The sequence below is a fragment of the Bubalus bubalis genome, chromosome X, assembly GCF_019923935.1.
Source record: "Bubalus bubalis isolate 160015118507 breed Murrah chromosome X, NDDB_SH_1, whole genome shotgun sequence".
Taxonomy (NCBI): Eukaryota; Metazoa; Chordata; class Mammalia; order Artiodactyla; family Bovidae; genus Bubalus; species Bubalus bubalis.
Genome location: NC_059181.1, coordinates 89,116,830 through 89,139,127, shown reverse-complemented (window position 1 = coordinate 89,139,127; position 22,298 = coordinate 89,116,830).

The window sequence follows — 22,298 nt, the reverse complement described above, 5'->3', positions numbered from 1 at the left end:
GTCCATGATCAATTAATCTGCAATTTAAAAAGGCAAGAATGTACAAATGGAGAGAAGACAGTCTCTTCAATAAGCGGTGCTTGGATAATTGGATAGCTACATTCAATAAAGTAAAATTAGAACAGTCTCTAGCAGCATATACAAAAATAAACTTAAAATTGACTGAAGACCTAAATATAATACATATATTGTATTTTAAGAATCCATTAGCTATTTTAATGAGCTGTGTTTCTTTCACATTTGTAAATTCAGAAATTAAATGAACACAGCAGTTATATGAGAAAAAAAAAAAAAAAACCCACTGAAAACAACCACAATTGGATTTTGAGGGGATAACTGGGACCTCAAAAGTCTCTGATACACAGGAAATCTAGGATGGAGTTGGGAAAAACAGAGTTTGATGTTGAAGATTGGAAGGAGGAGTAACACTAGTAATTATTCACTTGAGTTGATGATTGAGGAAATAAGAGAGCCCAGTGAGCAATCACCTTGCAATGTTGTGGTTCACTGTAAAAGCAAAATAAGGGAAATGGCTTCACGGCTTAAATAACAATTGCCGGTCTCAACTCACAAATGACGGTGTTGATAGGATAGGCATACTCCATTCAGAAACCTTCTCAACAGTACCATTGTTTATGGATTCACATAAAAAAAGGACTCCGACACAGCATAGAAGTTAAGTGCAACAGAAAATTCAGGGGAAAAAAACCCATTTCACGCTTCCTAGAATCACAAGTTTCTACCCTAATGCGTTCAGATGATCTAATGTCATTCTTTTTCAGCCCTCATTCTCTTGTTTTTGAAGTGGAAAACCTTCATGATTTGCAACTTAACATCATAGGGATGGTGAGAGCCTTCATGCAGTCAGAGAAGCTAAAAAGTTCATGTTGACTCCATGTCAGCCAAGGAGGGACTCGAACTGGTAGCCGCAGTCACTGAACCACTCTACAGTGAGGTTTTCCTGACTGAACCAATAACTGTCTTCCTGGGGTGTTCAGGTCTGGTGACAGCAGGTAACAAGTTTGATTATTTATCTACTTTGACAGTAGGGTAACAAGCACGATTATCTACTTTATAGTTGGTCTTATAAAACTAATCAAGGTCATTTATATATAAGGATTAGGAAATGGCCTGGTAGTAAAGAATCCACCGCAATGCAGGAGACCTAGGTTTAATCCCTGGGTCTGGAAGATTCCCTGGAGTAGGAAATGGAAACCCACTCCGGTATTCTTGACTGGAAAATTCCATGGACAGAGGAGCCTGGTAGGCTACAATCCATGGGGTCACAAAGAGTCGAACATGACTGAGCGATTAACACGTTCAACACTTTCTCAAGTATTCTAGAGCTCCTGTACAAAATGCTAGTGATTAGGTCACCTAAACAACATTCGTTTATTGTCTCATACTTGTGGAGGTTCTAAGTCCAAATCAAGGTTTCATCTGGGTTGATCTTATGCAAGGTGTGAAGCTTCTCCTTGGCCTGCAGATAACTGAAATCCCCCTATACCTGTCCACATTTTCTTTCCTATGTGTATGTGTCTGTGTCTGATTTTCCCTTATTATATGGATATAACTCCTTTAGATTAAGACCTACTCTAATGAACATATTTGAACTTGTTTACTTGGTAAATACTCATCTCCAAATATGATCACATACGAATATGAGTGTTTATGGCATAGATACATTAATTTTAGAGGCACAAATTCAACCCATAGGAGATATGTATTTTGAACTAAACATGGGAATATTTCCTGCCTCTTCCATCTTATTAAGAGAACACTGGTGACCACTTATGAGAAACAAGGTGGCCCCACCCCAGTCATTTTCACAATTCTGTGAATGTTTAGTAATTTCATTTTAGTATTTTATTTCTTTTTCTCTCTGTGAGCGAGAAGATAGTGTGTCATTTTCAATTGTTACAAAGGAGTCTTTACACCTACAGTTGTAATTATTTCCTATTGGGTAGGATATAACAGGAGAAGGCAATGGCACCCCACTCCAGTACTCTTGCCTGGGAAATCTCATGGACGGAGGAGCCTGGTAGGCTGCAGTCCATGGGTCGCAAAGAGTCGGACACGACTGAGCGGCTTCACTTTCACTTTTCACTTTCATGCACTGGAGAAGGAAATGGCAACCCACTCCAGGATTCTTGCCTGGAGAATCCCAGGGACAGAGGAGCCTAGTGGGCTGCCGTCTGTGGGGTCACACAGAGTCGGACACGCCTGACGCGACTTAGCAGCAGCAGTAGCAGGATATAAGAACCTGTAAATACACCACTCTGAGCCAAAGATTGACATGAAATTCTGATAATCCACGAAATCAAACTTTTCCTGAGCCCTTCAGGAAAAGGACAGGGCTCTACATGACAGAAAAAACCAAAAGCTTTCTTTAAACTGGCAGAACCTCATGAGATAAAGAAAAAGAATTTAGGTCCTGTGGCAAGATACTAGAGAGAGCCTCCCTGAGTAGTACAGGTGTGAAGTGGACAGTGCCTTTTCAAGAATGGGCAATGAAGGTCTGTATCTTTGGGTCCAATATAGAAGAACTCTGATGGGCTGTTATACCTCCAGGGCTCTCTTTGGTCACTGCAGTAAATATTTAGGAAATGTGAGTCCAATTATCAAGAATATTATTTAGCATTTTGTGGAAAATTAGAGAAATCTTATGAGAGAACTTTTAAAAAAGCATATAATTCCCAAGGAGACCAGGAAATTCTTCCACCAAAGCAATGGCAAGAAAATATCTCTAGGTGGGACCTTGAGATGACTGTAGACAATCTGAATATAATTTTGGAAATGAAAAGCTCATTTCAGAGCCATTGCATTTTTGAAAAGAGAACTGTGGACCCATAGGAAAAAGACATCATTTCACAGAATCATGTCATTTCTATTGTGCTCATTGTTGCTGCTTTCAATGTCCCAGTGTTTACCCATATGACATACAAATGTTTTTCCACTCAATTCTTACACATTGTTATTATGTGAGAATTCCTGTCAGCAAACCTAACCCACTGGCATATTTTTATTGGTCTAGGTGTGTTTCACATGTAGTGAATCCAATAATCAAATACAGGCATTAGGAAACCGGTTTTACAACTGCATCATGTAGTCCATGAAGACAGAAGTGCATGGGTGAATGACACTTGACACCTAGGAAGGAGGGAGAGAGAAATGGAGTTCAGTGCTGAAGACCAAGAGAGGAAATGAGCATATATAATTGCTCACTTGACAGGGTGATTGAAGAAAACAGGCACCTAAAGAATAATCATGACCTAGCGGCGCTGGCTACTGCAAGCACAAATTAGGACAAGGGTTTTACTGCTTAAATAACAAACTATAAGTTTCAACCCTAGGGAAAGAGTTCAAATGTTTTTCAACATAATCTGTATGATAGAATTTATTGTAAAACATAAACGAGAGCTGAACCTCGTTCAGCAGAATACTGCAGAAATAACTGCAGTATTCCTCTAGACAGAGGCATTGTGAAATTCATCAATCTTTGAGAAGTGAAGATAAGCAGAAGTCATATAGCATGGTAGGTCTGATGCTTGAGCAGGTATTTTGTCATGCACCTGAGGGAAGTTTGTTTTAAGTAGGAGTAACATGCAAGGTTACTGTACTTGTGGAAGTAAATCGACTGGCTTATGTAATATATCCGTGTAATATAACTGTCTGAAAACTCGAGTCCTTTACCATATTCTGGTAGGTGAAGAGCATTACCCAGAGCCACATAGCTACTGAATTAGAACTGACACCAGGATCCAGGTGATTTCCTGAACCTCACTTCAGTGTCTGATCCATTATTATGCATGGTTTTGCCTTTGAGTGATTCTATCAGAGGATTACAGAAACCATGCTTCTCTTGATGAGCCTGCTTGGTAGGAAATATCTCGACATAAAAGAATGACCTCCAATGATCTCAAATCTCCCTCTGGAAAATAATTCAAGTGAAAAACACATAATGAAGTGTTTCCCTTAACCAAACTCCAACATCATGCAAGGGCAGCTTTTTATGCTTTTCCCTCTCCCTAATTTTTTTCCTCAAAACTGCCCCATTTATGGCTCTGTGGATATGCACTTTTCACAATTGAGAAGGCGGATTACAAATAAATGTCAGATATTAGAGGACCCAAAAAGAAGAGGGCCATGAGGTATATGAGAAAACTCTGTGTTCCTAAATCAGAAAAACTAGTTATTCAGGCCAGGTCTGTCTGAGTTCCTTTCACCAAGAAATCTGTACTTACATTCTCCATGCTGTCTACCTGCGTGTTTCTTTGTCTTCATAAATGGCCCTACAAGTGGGAGAGGATGTCTATAATGGTTAGAAATTTCAGTCCACTTTAGTGTGAAAGCTGTGGCATGCAGTATAAGATTCCACTAAATAGTAGGTGTCCCTCTCCTAGTAGGAAGTAAAGTAAACCAATCCAAAGAAATCACCATAGTATAGTGAACAAAACACTTATTTCTATAGCCTTACCCTGTGTATGACACCCAAAAATATCTCAAGAAGCTTGACTTTGATTTCAGTGGCTATTAGAGTCAGGAATATTGCTCGTCCCTGAGTACTCCTTCCAATAAGAAGTCTTGTCTGTTTCCCCCTCCTCTTGAGCTGATGAAGCCTTTGATTATTTTGAGCAATGAGTAAAAATGGTGGAAATTGTATTAGGCAATTTACCAGCCTAAGGTTTAAGAAGGAATGTCCTTCTGCCTTGCTGTTTGAGGACATAGAGCTACCATGGAAAGGGTTAGTCTGTCCTGCTAGACCTCCCCACAAGAAAAGAGGCCCCTTTCTGCACCAGGTATGTGTGTGAAGGCTGCCTGGAACTTTGCAGTGTAGCTTAGGTATCAGGTGCTTATCACTGAGTGGTCTTAGGATGGTTCATATTTTTAACAGATATTTACTTTTCACATTTGGAAATTGTGTTAAAAAATTTAAAATCTTCCCATTATAAATTGTAATATACCAAGTTATGTGAAACAGAATTTTAAATACTCAGATGTGCTTGAAAAGTGGCTCAAATCAATAGACAGCTGACACACACACATAATTCTAAATGATTAATTGACTGTACCCATAGTGGGAAAACTGGACTTTCTTTCTCATAAGAAAGGAAGGACCAAAGAAAATTCTAATTTTTGTCCTTAGCTATGGGTGAGGAATAAAATGTTGCTAAAGAATTTGTAACCAAAAGAGTGCCCTGATGTAGCTTTGGTATTCTAAGTAATACTATCAGCATGGCCCAAGTAATTTCTGTCTGCACATGTATGGCAAATGCAAATCTAATTGTGTCTAGCGGAGCTTAACCCTAATTGAGGCTTCTACAAGTATTCCTACAATTAAAGCCCCGGGGTCGGGAAGAGTCTGACAGGACAGGTCGGGAAGAGCGACTGAACTGAACTGAACTGAAACAAATACAACTCCCCCCTCCAAAATGACAGCATCAGTGTAAACAATAAACCAAGATGGAAACCTGTAAAGACTAATAATCAGATACGAAGTACAAGAAATGTACCTAACATATTTAAATAGATGATAAGATACATGAAACATGAGTAATAAATAGCTAATTATCAGAAGGCAAATAAGCTTTCTAGTACTGAACATCGTAACAGAAGAGTAAAGACATTTTAAACAGCTGAGACAGAAATGGAGAGAGAATATACGATCTAGAAGATACATGAAAGAAATACTACAAAATACTTCATAAAGAGAATAAAAGAATTAAATGGAGGTCAAGAAACCTAAGAAATGGACTAAGAAAATACATCTCCTCGGCCTACCAGAAGTGACAAACATTTCTTAGGAGTTCCTTTACCATAGTTGTTTTATCGAAAGTTTTCACTTTCATCTCAGGTTCAAAGGATTTGTTAACAAAACGAGCCACTCAGTATATACAAATAAACAATACACGTATTTATTAGAGAATTATCTAACTTACTTGCAATATACTAACATGAAAAAAGAGAGAGAAATAGGGCAGAGGATATATCGCCAAACTGGATTTTGCACAACATTCAGACTTAAACAACTCTGGGAAGCCACGTGACACAGCACATCTGGAGCCCCAATCGGGAAAAGGTCCCAGGTAGCCCGTCCACTCCATGGGTGAGACTTCAAAGAATGCAGTTCTGGGTTCCCTGCTTATAATCCCAGGCCACAAACTGATTATCATCTTCAATCTGTAAGCAAAACTGCAGCTGTGGCATGATGGTAATTTTTTCCAATACCGTTTGCTTTGTCCTGCAAAGCTCGGAAAGTTGCTAAATCCTGGAATGGTTGGCCAGACCTCCTCCAGGTACTTAACAAATTCCAAGATCCACTTCCTATCTATCAATTGTGTTTCTCTTCCTCACTCACAGCAGATGTGGCTGACACCCACAGCAGTAGTCAGGGCAGTGTCCAGGTTTGTCAGAAGCAAAGTCAGAGGCCTGTTCTGCTGTGTCTCTGAAGCCTAAACAAGAGTGTTTATTTAATTTCCCTAATAATAGTGTTTACTGGTGTAAATATCATGATTTTTCACATTGTCTCCAATGTCTTTTTCTCTGAATTAAGTTGTAAGGATGATAAGGTGTTTAGTGTGCAGGATATTTATGCACTCTCAATGCCCAAGGAAAGGATGGGAAGAAGACCAGTGTGGGCAGAGGAAGACATGCATATCCAATGCAGACGCTACACAATTATTTTCTGACCCCGTGCTGAATTCTGAAGGTAAAATGAGCCATTAAAGTCACTTCACACTGGCCCAACATAGTCAGATCTTTATAACGCCTCCTTGATCAGTCCTTGGAAGTGGGCCAACTCTAGAAGTACAAGGCATTGGACCAAGCAACTCTGTGCAGCTGAGGTACCCCTGAAGTGGCTTATGACTAAGGACTGGCAGTAGGTCTGTCCTTATTGTGGTGTTCTGAGTGGCCCATCTTTGAGTCTATCGAAGCCTTATACTTGGGCTACGAATGCAACATTACGTGGGTGGCTCTCACTACTTGCTTTCGGCTACCATTTGTTTATGAAAGGAGATTTGCTGTCACAGTCTTTGGCATGGCTCTGTAGACACTGTGGCTTTTTGTTTGCTATTATAATCTATATGCTAACTTTGTCTGTAGCCTTACTATGATGTGTCCAGGTGTGCTTCCTGAATCTATGGAAACATAGCCTTCCTAAATTCTGGAAAAGTATCAACTCTTTCTCCGTGAATATTATTATTCTAAAACTTAGCCAGGTTACCACTTCTGGCATGCCTACAAGATTCACTTAATTACTCCTTAGTCCATTTCTTAAGTCTCTTGGCATCTCTTTAATCTTTTACTTCATTTACCTTTCTATGAGGTATTCTATATAATTTCTTTCATCTATTTTCTAACACACCAATACACCCTCCAGCGGTGTATCATCTACTGTTTAAAATTTCTTGGAAGAAATGTATAAGAATACAATAATATTAGGGAAATTTAACATCCCACTTACAGCAATAGACAGATAGTTTAGATAGAAGGAGACCGCAGTGGCCTTCAATGTCATGTTACTCCAGTTGGATGTAATAAACACAACATTCCATCCAAAAGCAGCAGAGTACACATTCTTTATAAGTGCACGTGGAACATCGTCCAGACTACACCACGTGCTATGCCACAAAAAACCCAAGTCTCAACAAACTTAAGAGAACAGAAATTGCACCAAGCATTTTCTGCAACCACACTGTATGAAATTAGAAAATAATTACATAAAGAAAAAGAAAAAGCCACAAACACATGCAGAGAAAAGAATATGATAGGAAAAAACCCATGGATCAGTGAAGAAATCAAAGAGGAAGTTAGAAAACACCTGGAGACAAATGAAAATAAACACACATCTTTCCAAAACCTATGGGATGCGGCAAAAGCAGTTCTAAGAGGACAGCTTATAGTCATACAGGCCTACCTCAAAAACCAAGGAACATCTCCAATAAAGAACCTAACCTACCACCTAAGGGAATTAGAAAAAGAACAAGCCAAGCCCAAGGTCAGCAGAAGGAAGGAAATAATAAAGATCAGAGAAGAAATCAATAAAATAGAGACAGGACATGTTTATGTTTAAAGTCACTCATCTTTGCGACCCCGTGGACTGTAGCCCACCAGGCTCCTCCATCCATGGGATTCCCCAGGCAAGAATACTGGAGTGGGTTGCCATTTCCTTCTCCAGGGGATCTTCCCAACCCAGGGATCGAACCCAGGTATCCCACACTACAGGTAGACGCTTTAACCTCTGAGCCACCAGGGAAGCCCGGAAGCAGTCATTTGAAAGGAGCCTGAGTCAGACTCACCTACTGATCTTGGAGTGTCTCCTGGAGATGTAGGGAGAAACTGGAGCTATCTCTGGGAACATAGATACTGCTGGTATCCATTTTGGAAAGCTTTTTCTACCACATGGACACTGGTGCTGGCAAGTATCCTTTTGACATCTTCCCCCTGGCTTATAAGTCTCAGGACCAAGCCTTGCTCCTGACCACCAGCCTATAGGCACTAGGATTGAATGTCTCACATCAGGTAACTGGCCAGGCAGAGACACAGGCCCATCCACCAGCATCCAGCGTGCCTTATGATGCCCTGAGCCCACAGGTGCCACTGGACACAAGCCTGTCCACCACAGTGCCTAGGATCTGTCCCACACATGAGAGCACAGGCACTAGACCTGGGACACCCAGGGTCCTGCAGCCAGAGCCCCAGGACCCAGCTCTGCCCACCATGGAGCTGCTAGTAGCCCTAGAACAGCCTGGGCCTCAGTCCCACCCACCAGCAGGTCAGCACCAGCTCTGAGATACCTTGGACTCCTCAGCCAGCTGTGCCAGGACCCAGCCCCACTCACCAGTGAACCAGCGTTAGGTTTTGGTTACACTAGAGCTTGCAGCCAGCTCTATTGGGAAAGGGCTCCATCCAACAGAAGGTGGAATCTAGATCTAGGCTGCTTTTGGATCCTGTCCAGCAGCTGCTTGAGTACCTTTGTCTGTGAGGCAGCCCCAAGGGCTTGTCATTGAACAGATGTTGATGTGCCATGGATGAGATGCACACTCAGGGTTGCTGTCCAATCTGGGTTACCAAAATTGTTACCAACCAAACTTGGGTCTGCAATACTGCACATAGTAAAGCCAATCTGCTGACCCCAGTGGATTTTCTTTTAAATGTCATAAGAAATAGAAGGTGGAAAATTAGAATTGGATAAATCTGAGCATATAGGAATCGTAAGTTCAGAATTCAGGGATCTGGAGAAGTAAACGGATATTTTTGTACTATTTTTGGTTTCTCATTTATGTATATTAAATAATTCTGAATACGGGGTATGTTGAAAGAAGTTTCATTGAGGTAACTTTGATTTTTCTTGTCAGTTTTTTCACTTTACTTGTTCACCATTTCCCACATAAAAATTCTGGATTATTGTGCCGTATCTCTTAGAGAGTTAGAGAATAAAAGAGGTAAATAAAATGATAATGACCCTAGAGATCACCAGAAAGGCTGAAACAGGAATTATTTCTTGAACTTTCAAATTCAGCTATTTCTGTAAAGTGTTTCAATGAACACGCTTTACAATGAATTCTACAATACAGACAAAGTTGAACAAAGTTTGAATGGGGTATGCTTGTCGAATTAACACTATTTTCCTAAGGTTGGAACTTATAGTTTCTTATTTAAGCTGTAAAGCCCTTGCTCTAATTTGAATTTTCAGTAGCTAACACTGTTAGACCATGATTAGTCTTTAGGTGTCTGCGTTCCTCAATCACCCTCTAAAGTGAAAAACAACATATTCTCCTTTCCCCTCCAGGCCTTTACCATCGAACCCCATTTTCCCTCCCTCCTTCCTAGAGGTCATGTGTGTCACTCACCCTTGCATTTCTGCTTCATGGCCCGTATGGTGCAGTTGTAGCACTGGTTTCTTAATGCCTGTATTGGTTATTGGATTCACTGAATGGAAAGCACACCTAGCACACACACAAAAAATCCTGGTTCATTCACAGGAATTCACACATAGTTTATATTTCTGACCAGCATGCCAGAAAAGTTCTGAAAAATATTTGTATATCATGTGGGCAGACACTGAGATACTGAAGCAGCAACAATGAACACAACCGAAATTATGTCATTTTGTAAAACGCTAGTTTTCTTATGGGTCCACAGTCCTGTTTTGAATCTGTGATGGCTCTGCAGTGAGCTTTTCACTCCCAAAACTATATGCTGCTTGTTTAAGACCATGTCAAGGTCCCATCCAGAAAAATTTAATTGCAGTTGATTTGATGGAAGTTTTTCCTGATATCACTGCGAACCATATCATTTTTTCTAATTCTTTCTTCAGATTTTCCTAGGGGATGTCCCTGGTGGTCCAGTGGCTGAGACTCTGCACTCCCAGGGAGGGGTCCTGGGTTCAATCCCGGATTGGGGAACTAGATCCTGCATGCCACAACTAAGACCTGATGCAGCCAAATGAATGAATATAAAAAATGGTTTTTCTAGTATTCCACAACATAATAAATAATAACCCTGATAAGGGGACTCCTTTATCCTAAATCTGGACTCCAATGATCCCGAGGAGCTCTGGAGTATGTAGCTATAGGCCTGGGAGTCCTAGATGCAGTATTCGCTTGCTGGTGGGAGGACTCATGGCCTGGGGGTGTCCTGAAGCTGGCCTCAGCCCATAGGTAGGTACAGCCAAATTCTAGTCCTCAGCACTGGCTGAGCAGCCCAAGTCATCCTTGGGGTCCTGGGGCAGGCACCAGCCAGCTTTGTTGTGGGATGGGTCCTGATATGGCAGGATGAACGGCTCTGATGGTTCTGGGGCTGGTGTCTCCCCACTGGTGGGTGGTGGTACCACCCTGACAGGTAGAGGTGGGTCCTGGGGTCTCTGGCTGCAGGGTCCATGGGTCACAGAGCTCGTGTCTTGGCCTGCTTGTGGGGAGGGTGAGGCCCAGGGATTCCCAGGACTAGCACAAACTCACTGATAGATGAAGATGGGTCCTGGGAACGTGGGCTGCATAGCCCTGAGTGTCCTGGAGCCGGTGTTTCAACCCATCGGTAAGCTGGACTCGGGTCCAGAGTATGATGGGATGGTGCCTACCCCTTGATGGGTGAGGTTGGTGCTGCAGCTAGTTCTAGACTACTGGTATGTGGGGCCAGGTCCTGGGGTGGCCAAAGCTGGGTTCCAGGGTAACTACAGGCTTCAGGGGTTTCAAGGTGGGTCTGTATCTCTGCCTGGGTTTTTGCTTGGCCTAAGGCATCCCAGTACTGGTGCTGATAGGCATGTTCATCAGGTCTGGGTTATAGCACGAATAAGCTAGAAGGAGGATTACAAAATGGTGCTCTAGCACCAGGGTCCACGTGGTAGAACCAGCTCCCCCAAATGGCTGCCACCTATGTCTATATCCCCATGGTGAGCTCCAGCTGCCTTCTACTTCTCCAGGAGGCTCTCCAAGATCAGCAGATGGGTTTAACCCAGGCTTCTTTCAAATTGCTGTTTCTGTCCTAGGTTCTCAAGCTTGTTAAGATTTTCTGTGCACCTTGTAAGGGTAGAGTCTCTATTTCCCACAGCCCTCTGGCTCTCCTGAAAGTGAGCCTTACCGACCTACAAAGCCAAGCATTCTGGGGGCTCATCTTCCTGGTACAGGGCCCCCAGTCTGGAAAGACTTATGTGGGCGTGGACCACTTATTCCTTGAGGAAAACTTGAATTGTTGTTATACTCCCATTATGAGGTTGCCCACCTTAGAGTATGGGTTGACCATGTCTCCACCTCCTTAATCATGTCCCAAGTTTAATATTGTTTTCTTCATAATACTTAGATTCTAAAAATACTCCCAAAGCTAGAACTGGTGAACACCTATGGGTGGAAAATATATATTCACCTAATTCTCTAGGAAACCTCCTTAGGGACAGAAAAAATATAAATAAATGTGAAATAATTTAAAAACACAATCTTTTCAATAATCTTTGGTAATACATGCAAAAATATTTATACATGTAAGAATGTAAAATCATATAGAAATGAGCCAAATTATAGAAATGGATCCAACAAGGACTTAAACAACAACTCAAGAAATGGAGGTCATCAGTGAGCTACCATCGGCCAAATGGCAATCTTCCAAGGGTGCATCTGCTTAAACTTCCAAGGAAGAGTTAATTTTGCTTCGAACAAAATATTAATAGTTCCACATTGTGAAGGAAAGCATATTTTATTTCCAGAGATATAATATGATGCCGCCCGAGATAGATGGTCAAGGTGGAGTGTTTGACAAAATGCGGTCCACTGGAGAAGGAAATGGCGAGCCACTTCAGCACTCTTCCTTTGAGAACCCCACGAACAGGACGAAAAGGCAATAAGATATTACACTGAAAGATGAAACCCCCAGGTCAGTAGGGAATCCAATACATTACTGGAGAACAGCAGAAAAATAGCTCCAGAAAGAATGAAGAGGCTGAGCCAAAGTGGAAATGACACCCAGTTTTGGATGTGTCTGGTGGTGAAAGTAAAAGTCTGATGCTGCAAAAAACAATATTGCATAGGAACCTGAAAAGTTAGGTCCATGAATCTAGGTAAATTGTAAGTGGTCAAACAGGAGATGCCAAGGGTGAACATATTCATTTAGGAATCGGTGAATTAAAATGGACAAGAATGGGTGAATTTAATCCAGATGACCATTATATCTACTACTATGGGTCATCTGCATTAAATGGAGTAGCCCTCATAGTCAACAAAAGAGTCTGAAATGCAGTACCTGTGTGTAATTTCAAAAGCAACAGTGATCTCGGTTCATTCCAAGACAAACCATTCAATATCACAGTCATCCAGTCTATTCTCCAACTACTAATGCCTAAGAAGATGAAGTTGAATGGTTTTATAATGATCTACGAGACCTTTTATAAATAACCCCCCCAAAAAGGTGTCCTTTTCATCATAGGAGACTGGAATGCAAAAGCAGGAAGTCAAGAGATACCTGGAGTGACAGGCAAGTTTGGCCTTGGAGTACAAAATGAAGCATGGAAAAGGCTAACAGAGTTTTGGCCAAGAGAAGCCTTTAGCTTCTCTTCTTTTCTCAGCTATTTGTAAGGCCTCGTCAGACGACCATTTAGCCTTTTTGCGTTTCGTTTTCTTGGGGATGGTCTTGATCCCTGCCTCCTGTTCAATGTCACAAACTTCCGTTCATAGTTCTTCAGGCATTCTGTCTATCAGATCTAATCCCTTGAATTTATTTGTCACTTCTACTGTATACTTGTAAGGGATTTGGTTTAGGTCACACCTGAATGGTCTAGTGGTTTTCCCTACTTTCTTCAATTTAAGTCTGAATTTGGCAATAAGGAGTTCATGATTTGAGCCACAGTCAGCTCCCAGTCTTGCTTATGCTGACTGTATACAGCTTCTCCATCTTTGACTGCAAAGAATATAATCAACCTGATTTTAGTATTGGCCATCTGGTGATGTCCATGTGTAGAGTCTTCGCTTGTGTTGTTGGAAGAGTGCGATTGGTATGACCAGTGCATTCTCTTGGCAAAACTCTGTTAGCCTTCGACCTGCTTCGTTTTGTACTCCAAGGCCAAATTTGCCTGTTACTCCATGTAGCCCTTACTTTTGCATTCCAGTGCATTATAAAGTAGAGACATCACGTTGTCAACAAAGGTCGGTCTAGTCAAAGCTACGGATTTTCTAGTAGTCATGTACAGATGTTAGATTTGGACCATAAAGAAGGCTGAGCACCAAAGAATTGATGCTTTCGAACTGTGCTGCTGGGGAAAACTCTTGAGAGTCCTTTAGACTGTAAGATCAAACCAGTCAATCCTAAATGAAATCAACACTGAATGTTCATCGGAAGGAGCGATGCTGAAACTGAAGTTCCGATACTTTGGCCACCTGATCTGAAGAGCCGAATCATTGGTAAAAACCCTGATACTGGGAAAGATTGAAGGCAAAAGGAGAAGGAGGTGGCAGAGAATGGAGATGGTTAGATGGCATCACCGACTCAATGGACATGAATTTGAGCATACTCTAGGAGATAGTAGAGGACAGATGAGCCTACCATGCTATTGTCCATGGGTCACAAGGAATCAGACTCAACTTAGCAACTGAACAACAACTCTAAGACCTGTGATTGTGTCACCTCACTGATATTTGAGCAGAAGTGACCCCCCAACCCCCTTTATGCTTAGGAACGTTTATGCTATTGCAGAGAGCATAGTTTTCACGTTCTGTAAACCCACTGATTATTCGAGAATGTCACCTCTTAGAAGGGAGTGGTAAGGTAATACTCCAGGTTGCAAATAGCAACAGCATAATCCCCTTTAGTCAGAAAATATCTGAATATTAATACACCACAGTATGGATGCTTAGGCACTTAAATGCTAACATGTCTAATTGGTGGGATTATAGGTGATTGGTTCTTATAAATTTCAAGTGGTAAATGTATCATTTTAGGGCAGTGATCTGGGCTCATCTGTTTATACGTATTCCTGATTATATTAGTCAGCTAGGCTTGGCATAACAAAATACTGTAGACTAGGTGGCATAAACAACAGAAGTTCATTTTCTCACAGTTCTGGAGGCTAGAAGTGCCAAAATCAAGATCTAGCAGTGTCAGTTTCTGGAGAAACCTCTCTTTCTGTATTACTAGTGGTCATCTTCTTGTTGGGTCCTCACATGTAGGGGAACGATCTGGTATCTCTTCCTCTTCCGTATGGCCACAGTCCTATCCAATTATGCCCCTGCCCCCATCTCAATTAATTACCTAAATACCCTATCTCCAGATCCAGTCACACTTGGGGTTAGGGCTCCAACATATTAATTTTTTGGAGGGGAGCCAATTCGGTTCATAGCACCTGTGCTCACCACAAACACCAAAAATACTTGGTTCATAAAACAGTGAATTCTGTTCAGGACAAGAACCAGGCCAGAAGTTCTGTGCTGCAGCTCATTCACAGGTATTAGATATCTGAGCTGATGCCCAATGAAAGATGTGATGTGCTTAGCAAAGCGGGTGTTAGCAAGAGACTCTTGTCCCTCCCCATCCAACCCCAGCCTTTCATGTCCCCTGACCTTAGTTGAAAAGCACTTTCCAAAAAGCAAGAAGAGTCCCCCTAAAATTCCAGCCCTTATACACCTTAGAAGATCAAGTCAGACCCTTTGTTTTCATTTCCTCATTTCTGAGACAAAGGGGCTAGTCTACGTGACCTCTTCTCCCAAGGCTCTCTATCTTTATAATTCCAACTTTCAGGAAAAGCACTTAGCATCCCTGTTGGGAGGCACATATACTGAATAATATCCTGCAAACTGAGATGGAACTTTGGGACCAAAGAAACAGAGGGAGCAATGCCACGGAGTGCAATTATGAAGTTCACTGTGGGTAAATCACATACAAGCACAAAGGATAGAGTCGACAGATAATTCAGAGGCATTCGAAGCTGCACTGCACACTGACTGCCAAAAAGGGTACAAAAGAATTTAATGGGACCAGAGCTAAAAGTAGAATCTGACCAACAAGACAGAAGCACAGGTGCAACAACTGGAATCGGGGCTCCTCCCCTCAGGGGTTTCATGACCATTAGCCATTTATGTCAGCAAAAGCACTCTTGCAGGTCTCACATCAGATGAAGGCAAGGGCAAAAGTTGATAGGGTACTCATCTGGCTTGGACTCACTTCTTGTAAATTAAGCTAAAGCTCAATCATGTGAAAAGAGGGGAGGTTAGGACTGTGTGAATTAAGATGGAACTGACAAAATGGAGTTGCTGTGGTTCAGCCACACAATCCCCAAGTCAGGACCCACTTCATCTGGACAGAAGGGGCCTTTCCTGAGAGCCAAATCTGCTAAAATAGCTTTCCTGCACTCATTTTGTTCGGCTGAAAAGTAGCCTTGTGTACTTTCATTCCTTAGAAGACCACCAGAAATGAACCACAGGAGCCCATGCTAAACATATTGGTTATATTATTATTTTGCTGCTTCATTAGAAGTGAAAATAAATTGTGAGAAGATGCAAAACCATGCAACTTAATGATTATAAACAACTGAGGAAATCGTTGTAGAAAGTGAAAAGCAGCTTATCCTATGGGGGAGTACAGACTACACACACAAAGATCATCAATTGTGAGATTATTGACAGCATCTGCCTTTTGGAATTTATGCACCAATGGGAGTTTTAAGATGAGGGGAGGGGACATTGGCTACCCCTGACCTCTTAGCCAGGGGTTATGGGTGAGAAGACATCAGAAGATACCTAAAATCTCTATAAAGATTTGCCAAAAGCAAGACACTCAATGTTGAAATTTGCTCTTGCAAGGAGGTCCCCATTTTATGAGGTAGGAGCACACACGTTCTCCTGCTGGATAGCTGGGGGAAAATCAAACGCAAAAAAATTATTATGAGGGTATTTTCTTAAGGTTAAGTTCAATTTCTTCCAAAAGAGCTCATTGCCAAGTCATTGGACTCTGCCATAAGAAAGAAAATGTTGGTCACTCAGTCGTGTCCAACTGTTTGCAATCCCATGGCCTGTAGCTCTCCAGGCTCTTCTGAACATGGGATTTCCCAGGCAAGAATACTGGAGTGGATTGCCATTCCCTTCTCCAGGGGATCATCTTAAACCAGAGATCGAACCTGAGTCTCCGCATTGCAGGCGGATTCTTTACTGTCTGAGCCACCAGGGAGGTGGCCATACCTTCTTTAAATTTAGAATGCCAAGGCACTAACCACAAATCCTCAGTGAGGTATGTGTGTGTGCAATGTAATGAACAGAACGTTTGTTAGACTCAACTGTAGACATTTTTTCCCCCATTTGAGAGGTAGACATATGCTGTTTTCATTTTTTCCACAGATTGCTCTGAGACTGAGGGGCAAGTGAAGCATTGTCTTCAGAATTATCTACCACTATTGCAGCCATGAAATTAAAAGATGCTTACTCCTTGGAAGGAAAGTTATGACCAAGCTAGACAGCATATTAAAAAGCAGAGATATTACTTTGCCAACAAAGGTCCATCTAGTCAAGGCTGTGGTTTTCCCCATGGTCATGTATGGATGTGAGAGTTGGACTGTGAAGAAAGCTGAGCGCTGAAGGATTGATGCTTTTGAACTGTGGTGTAGGAGGAGACTCTTGAGAGTCCCTTGGACTGCAAGGAGAGCCAACCAGTCCATCCTAAAGGAGATCAGTCCTGGGTGTTCATTGGAAGGACTGATGCTGAGGCTGAAACTCCAATACTTTGGCCACCTCATGCAAAGAGTTGACTCATTGGAAAAGACCCTGATGCTGGGAGGGATTAGAGGCAGGAGGAGAAGGGGACGACAGAGGATGAGATGGTTGGATGGCATTGCCGACTCTATGGACATGGGTTTGGGTGTACTCCGGGAGTTGGTGATGGACAGGGAGGCCTGGTGTTCTGTGGTTCATGGGGTCACAGTGTTGGACACGACTAAGTGACTGAACTGAACTGAACTGATATGATCAGAAAGGTAAGCCTTTTCAGACAATCTTGACTAACTTTGGAACTTTCAGATAACGCTACATGACAAAACGTTTCCCTTGGCTTGGAGTTTCTCCAGCAGGCTGTAAGTGGGGAGGGCCAAACTGATCCCCTGACCCCTGGGAGATTTGAGTATAGCCAATATCTAAACTGATTATCTCACCTCATCCTGTCGTGAGGTAGAGAAGGCCAAAACCATAGTTTGTTTGATTCATATGGATGAGATAAAAGACCCAAAACGCTAGATGCAGAAAAATGATGAATAGCCAAAATTGGACAAAACTCTTACATTTCTAATGTTACTTCCAATATTTTAAGATTGATTTTAATGTGATTCTTAGTAATGTTCCAACAAAATCAGTTTTTGTATTCCATTACTTCTAAGGCCTATTTTGCAAGAACTACTTATATAAGCAAAGTAAAATGGCAATAATTTTGCTATTTTTAAATGTTACATTGGGCTTCCCTGGTGGCTCACAAAGTAAAGAATCTACCTGTATTGCAGGAGGCACAGGACTGATCCCTGGGTGGGGAAGACCCCCTGCAGTAGGAACTCAATTCACTCCAGTATTCTTGCCTGGAGAAGTCCAAGGACAGGGAACCCTGATGAGCTATAGTGCATGGGGTTACAAAGACTCAGACACAACTGAATGACTAAATGACTAATGCCATGTTACACTAAATAACTGATACCCTATTGTTTACTTTGTGGCAAAATTTACTAGAAAGCATGTATTTAAGAGAATCTATTAATTTTCACAATGGTTTGTCTCAAATAGAAAATCCTCATGACTTACTTTCCTTTGAGGGAAGAGTGTTTTTTCCTTTAGTATTAGTTTTCTTCAGTTAGGACCTGTCAAACTTCTCCACTTCACAAGTCTGGCTCATCACTCATTTTGACGAAGTTCAATTCAGTTCAGTTCAGTCGCTCAACCATGTCCGACTCTTTGTGACCTCATGGACTGCAGCACGCCAGGCTTCCCTGTCCATCACCAACTCCCAGAGCTTACTCTAGGATTGACTGGTTTGATCTCCTTGCAGTCCAGGGACTCTCGAGAGTCTTTTCCAACACCACAGTTATCTTGATGAAAAGACTGAAAAAAAAATTGGAAAAAAAAAAAAAAAAAAAAAAAACCTTACCTGGTAAAACCATTATCATACTAAGGAGTAAGAGACAAAATCCTCACATTTAATGTCAATATGTATTTTACCTGCTGATTTTCAAAAGGCAAACAGCAACAGATCTTAGAAGAGTCATGTTTTTAATAAAATACATTTTATTCCACATCAATTTTCCGTTTCTGAAGACAGTAAATGCCACTGGATCAAGTGCACTAGAAACAAAGATGTTCTAGAAGCCCGGAGCCAATATGTCTGACTCTTTTAAAAATCACAGCAAAAGTAAAATGGAGGTAATAGAAACATATGAGAAGAGAGGGATAGGATAAAAATTAAGGACTGGGTTTGACCAACTAACGAATTTGTAACAGGAGATAGCACTATTTGAGCAGCTTCACTTTGTATTCAATTATTAGAGAGGGGGACATTTTTCTTGGGGGGGTTAGGAAGCAGCATACAAATGTAGCATTAACTGGACTAGTTTCTTTCTATTTCATCTGCCTGAAGACAAGAGACTAAGGGGCTACAATAAGAGGAGGGATTAAATCCAGTCAAAATTAATTACATGTCTCACAATACCTCCCTGTGGGACTGGTTTGTAAATGCTGTAAGATGGCACAGCTAATTATGATCAAACCAAGAACTTCAGCAGAAAGGGATAAACCAAACAGAGTCGATTTTTATTTTACCATGTTTTTTCCTCAAGAGGAGAGAGGAGGAGATGAAGCTAAGTGAAGTGCTCAGTGATCATTCCGGGTTTGTCCAGAGGGGAAAATAGAGGACCTCTGGGCCCAGAAAGCAGAACCCTCCTGCCCGTGTCTGGTCTCATCCCGGTGGAGTAAGAGGTGTCTAGTGCCTAGACGAGAATGGAGAGGCCCCCAAGCAACCAGACGTCCCGAATATGCCTCCCCTCCGTCGTGGTCACCCTAGGACCCTCCTGGAGAAGCGATCAGCTGCCAAAATCCAGAGGTGGGGAAACAGGGACTTTAAATAAAAAACAACAGGGCTGGCCTCATAAGCCACGTTGTTAGTAGCGATTTGCTTACATTTTAAAATAACTATCATCACTGTTGGTAGCCCATTCCAACCTAGCTGTCACAGGAGGGGAGGGAGCGAAGCGCCAGTCCCAGAGGGCCCATTCTGAGCCCCAAACTCTTCGTCCCCTCAGCATCAGACCTACAGCGACAATGAACTGGCCACTCCTGGGGCTCCTGCCTCGGTCCTGCCAGGGACCAACCCAAGAGGGATACGAATCCTGCCTCAGAAGGCGGCGCTGCGAAGACAAAGGCATTGACTTGCCAGGAGGCGCCGCTACAAACCGCCCATCCTAATCTCCGCCCCTCCAATTCCTGCAGGCCCGATTCGTCTGCCCCGAGGCCGCCACGCCTTCCTGTCCCCATAGTCCTCTGGCTCCGGCGGGGACACACGTCCTCACTCGAAGACTTGACGATCAGAGAAAGGTAGAGGGCTGCCCTGACACCGCTTAGCACTCTAGACGGGGTTAGCCTTCCTGCGCAGAACCCCTCAGTTATATGGTGCGTGACAGGCTCGGCCCCAGTCCTCTTCGATTGGCCAAGGAATCCCAGACCCGCCTCCTCGCCCCTCCCACCGCTTTAGCCTTGCTGGCCTGAGTCCATTATCTCTTCTCTACTCAGGACTTCACCCCTGCAACTGGGTGTTAGTAACCTCATACCAGATTCGCCTCCCCAGACTCCATCCAAACACATTCTGATTCCTCCAAGGACTGATGGCTGGCCTACCTCCCCTGCTTCTCCCACTACTTTCGTCCTGAGGGTCCACTTCCCTTCCTCCCAAGTTTCCTCACTCCTCCACAATAACAGGGGTGGCTCAGAGGTTAAGGCATCTACCTGCAATGCGGGAGACCTGGGTTCGGTCCCTGGGTCGGGAAGATCCCTTGGAGAAGGAAATGGCAATCCACTCCAGTATTCTTGCCTGGAGAATCCCATGGACGGAGGAGCCTGGTGGGCTACAGTCCACGGGGTCGCAAAGAGTCAGACACGACTGAGCGACTTCACTTTCACAACAAGCAGACACATCTTACCCAGTTAGCTTGGAACATCTGAAGCTCTGAGATTCGAGATGAAGGAGCCGTATTCAGGTACGCTCGGCATTTTATATCCGAAGGAGCCAAAGCTTGTGGTGATGACCAGCGATGCTCACTGTTGTCTGTTGTAATCCTCGACCAGCTGGTGGGGGAGGGGTGCTCATGGAAAGGGTGGGTCGTGCGGGGTCTTTCACTCCCACAACTGGGCATGTCTGTGACAGTGGTGCTCTCCTATGTAAAAGTCACATTTTCTAATTTCTTAGCCACTGAAGCTGGTAGCAGTGTAATCAGAGGAGAATCTGCTGAGGCTATTCATCTTTATAGCTCTAATCCCAAGCACTTTGCTTAGTCGACAGTAGTGTGCAAGCATATTTAGTCACTTCAGGCGTGTCTGACTCTCTGCGTCCTTATGGACTGTAGCTCGCCAGGCTCCTCTGTCCATGGGATTCCCCAGGCAAGAACACTGGAGCGGGTTGCCATGTTCTCCTCCAGGGAATCCTCCCTACCAAGGGATAAAACTCATGTCTCTTTATGTCTCCTGCATTGGCAGGTGGTTTGTTGACCCCTAGCGCCGTCTGGGAAGCACAGTCTACAGTAGTTGCTTAGATGAATACACGTCTTTCAGTTCAGTCCAGTCACTCAGTCGTGTCCGACTCTTTGAGACCCCATGAATCGCAGCACGCCAGGCCTCCCTGTCCATCACCAACTCCTGGAGTCCACCCAAAGCCATGTCCATTGAGTCGGTGATGCCATCCAACCATCTCATCCTCTGTCATCCCCTTCTCCTCCTGCCCTCAATCTTTCGCAGCATCAGGGTCTTTTCCAATGAGTCTTTAGATTGAGATAATAACTCCTGGATAGAGCAGAATTTTTGGACAGCAGCACCACCCAGTGTCTCTGTTGAGGAGAAGAGTGAGGATCTGGTAGGTACTTGGAAGAACTCAGACTTCCAAGGTCGTTTTCTGGATACTCACCCAGAACCTTAGAGTATTAAAATTAAATGGAGATAGGACTGTCTTCAGCTTCAGATCAGATCAGAGCTTACACTCCATATTTTCGATATGGCTCATGTATGGTGGCAGAGCTCTACATACATCAGCGATCATTCTCTCCTCAAGCATTTCTCACACCTCCCCCACTTCTAGTATTTTTCTATGCTCTTGTAGCACAGTGTGCTAACTTGAGAGTTTTACATGTTTGTAGGAGGAGCTTTTAAAACAGAAAAACATGCTCATTCAAAAAAAATAGCTTTCACTGTGTATCTACAATGTCCCAGGCATTAAATATAATACACACCAGTGTTTCCACCACTCAGAGTTAGATGCTGTTAGTATTTAGGTATGTTTACTTTGCCTTTTAAAGGAATAGAGATATTATAGAAAAATGGAAGTTTCCTTAACTTTCACCCAGTTTCCATTCCCCTCTCACTTTCCAAGTGGTACTTCTACCCTGAATGTGATATGTAGTTTCTAGCCACGTTTCCCATCGTTGCAGATTTATGTGCTCTGTCTCCAGGAGCAATATGGAGCATTCTGTTTTCCAGTGGTCCAGGTGTAAGACTGCACTTCCACATCTCTTGGGGTCAACAGGAAGCCCCAGACAGGCACCTCCTCACTCCTGTTCCAAACTTCAAAGTCTATCTTGAATCGATCTGCCTCAA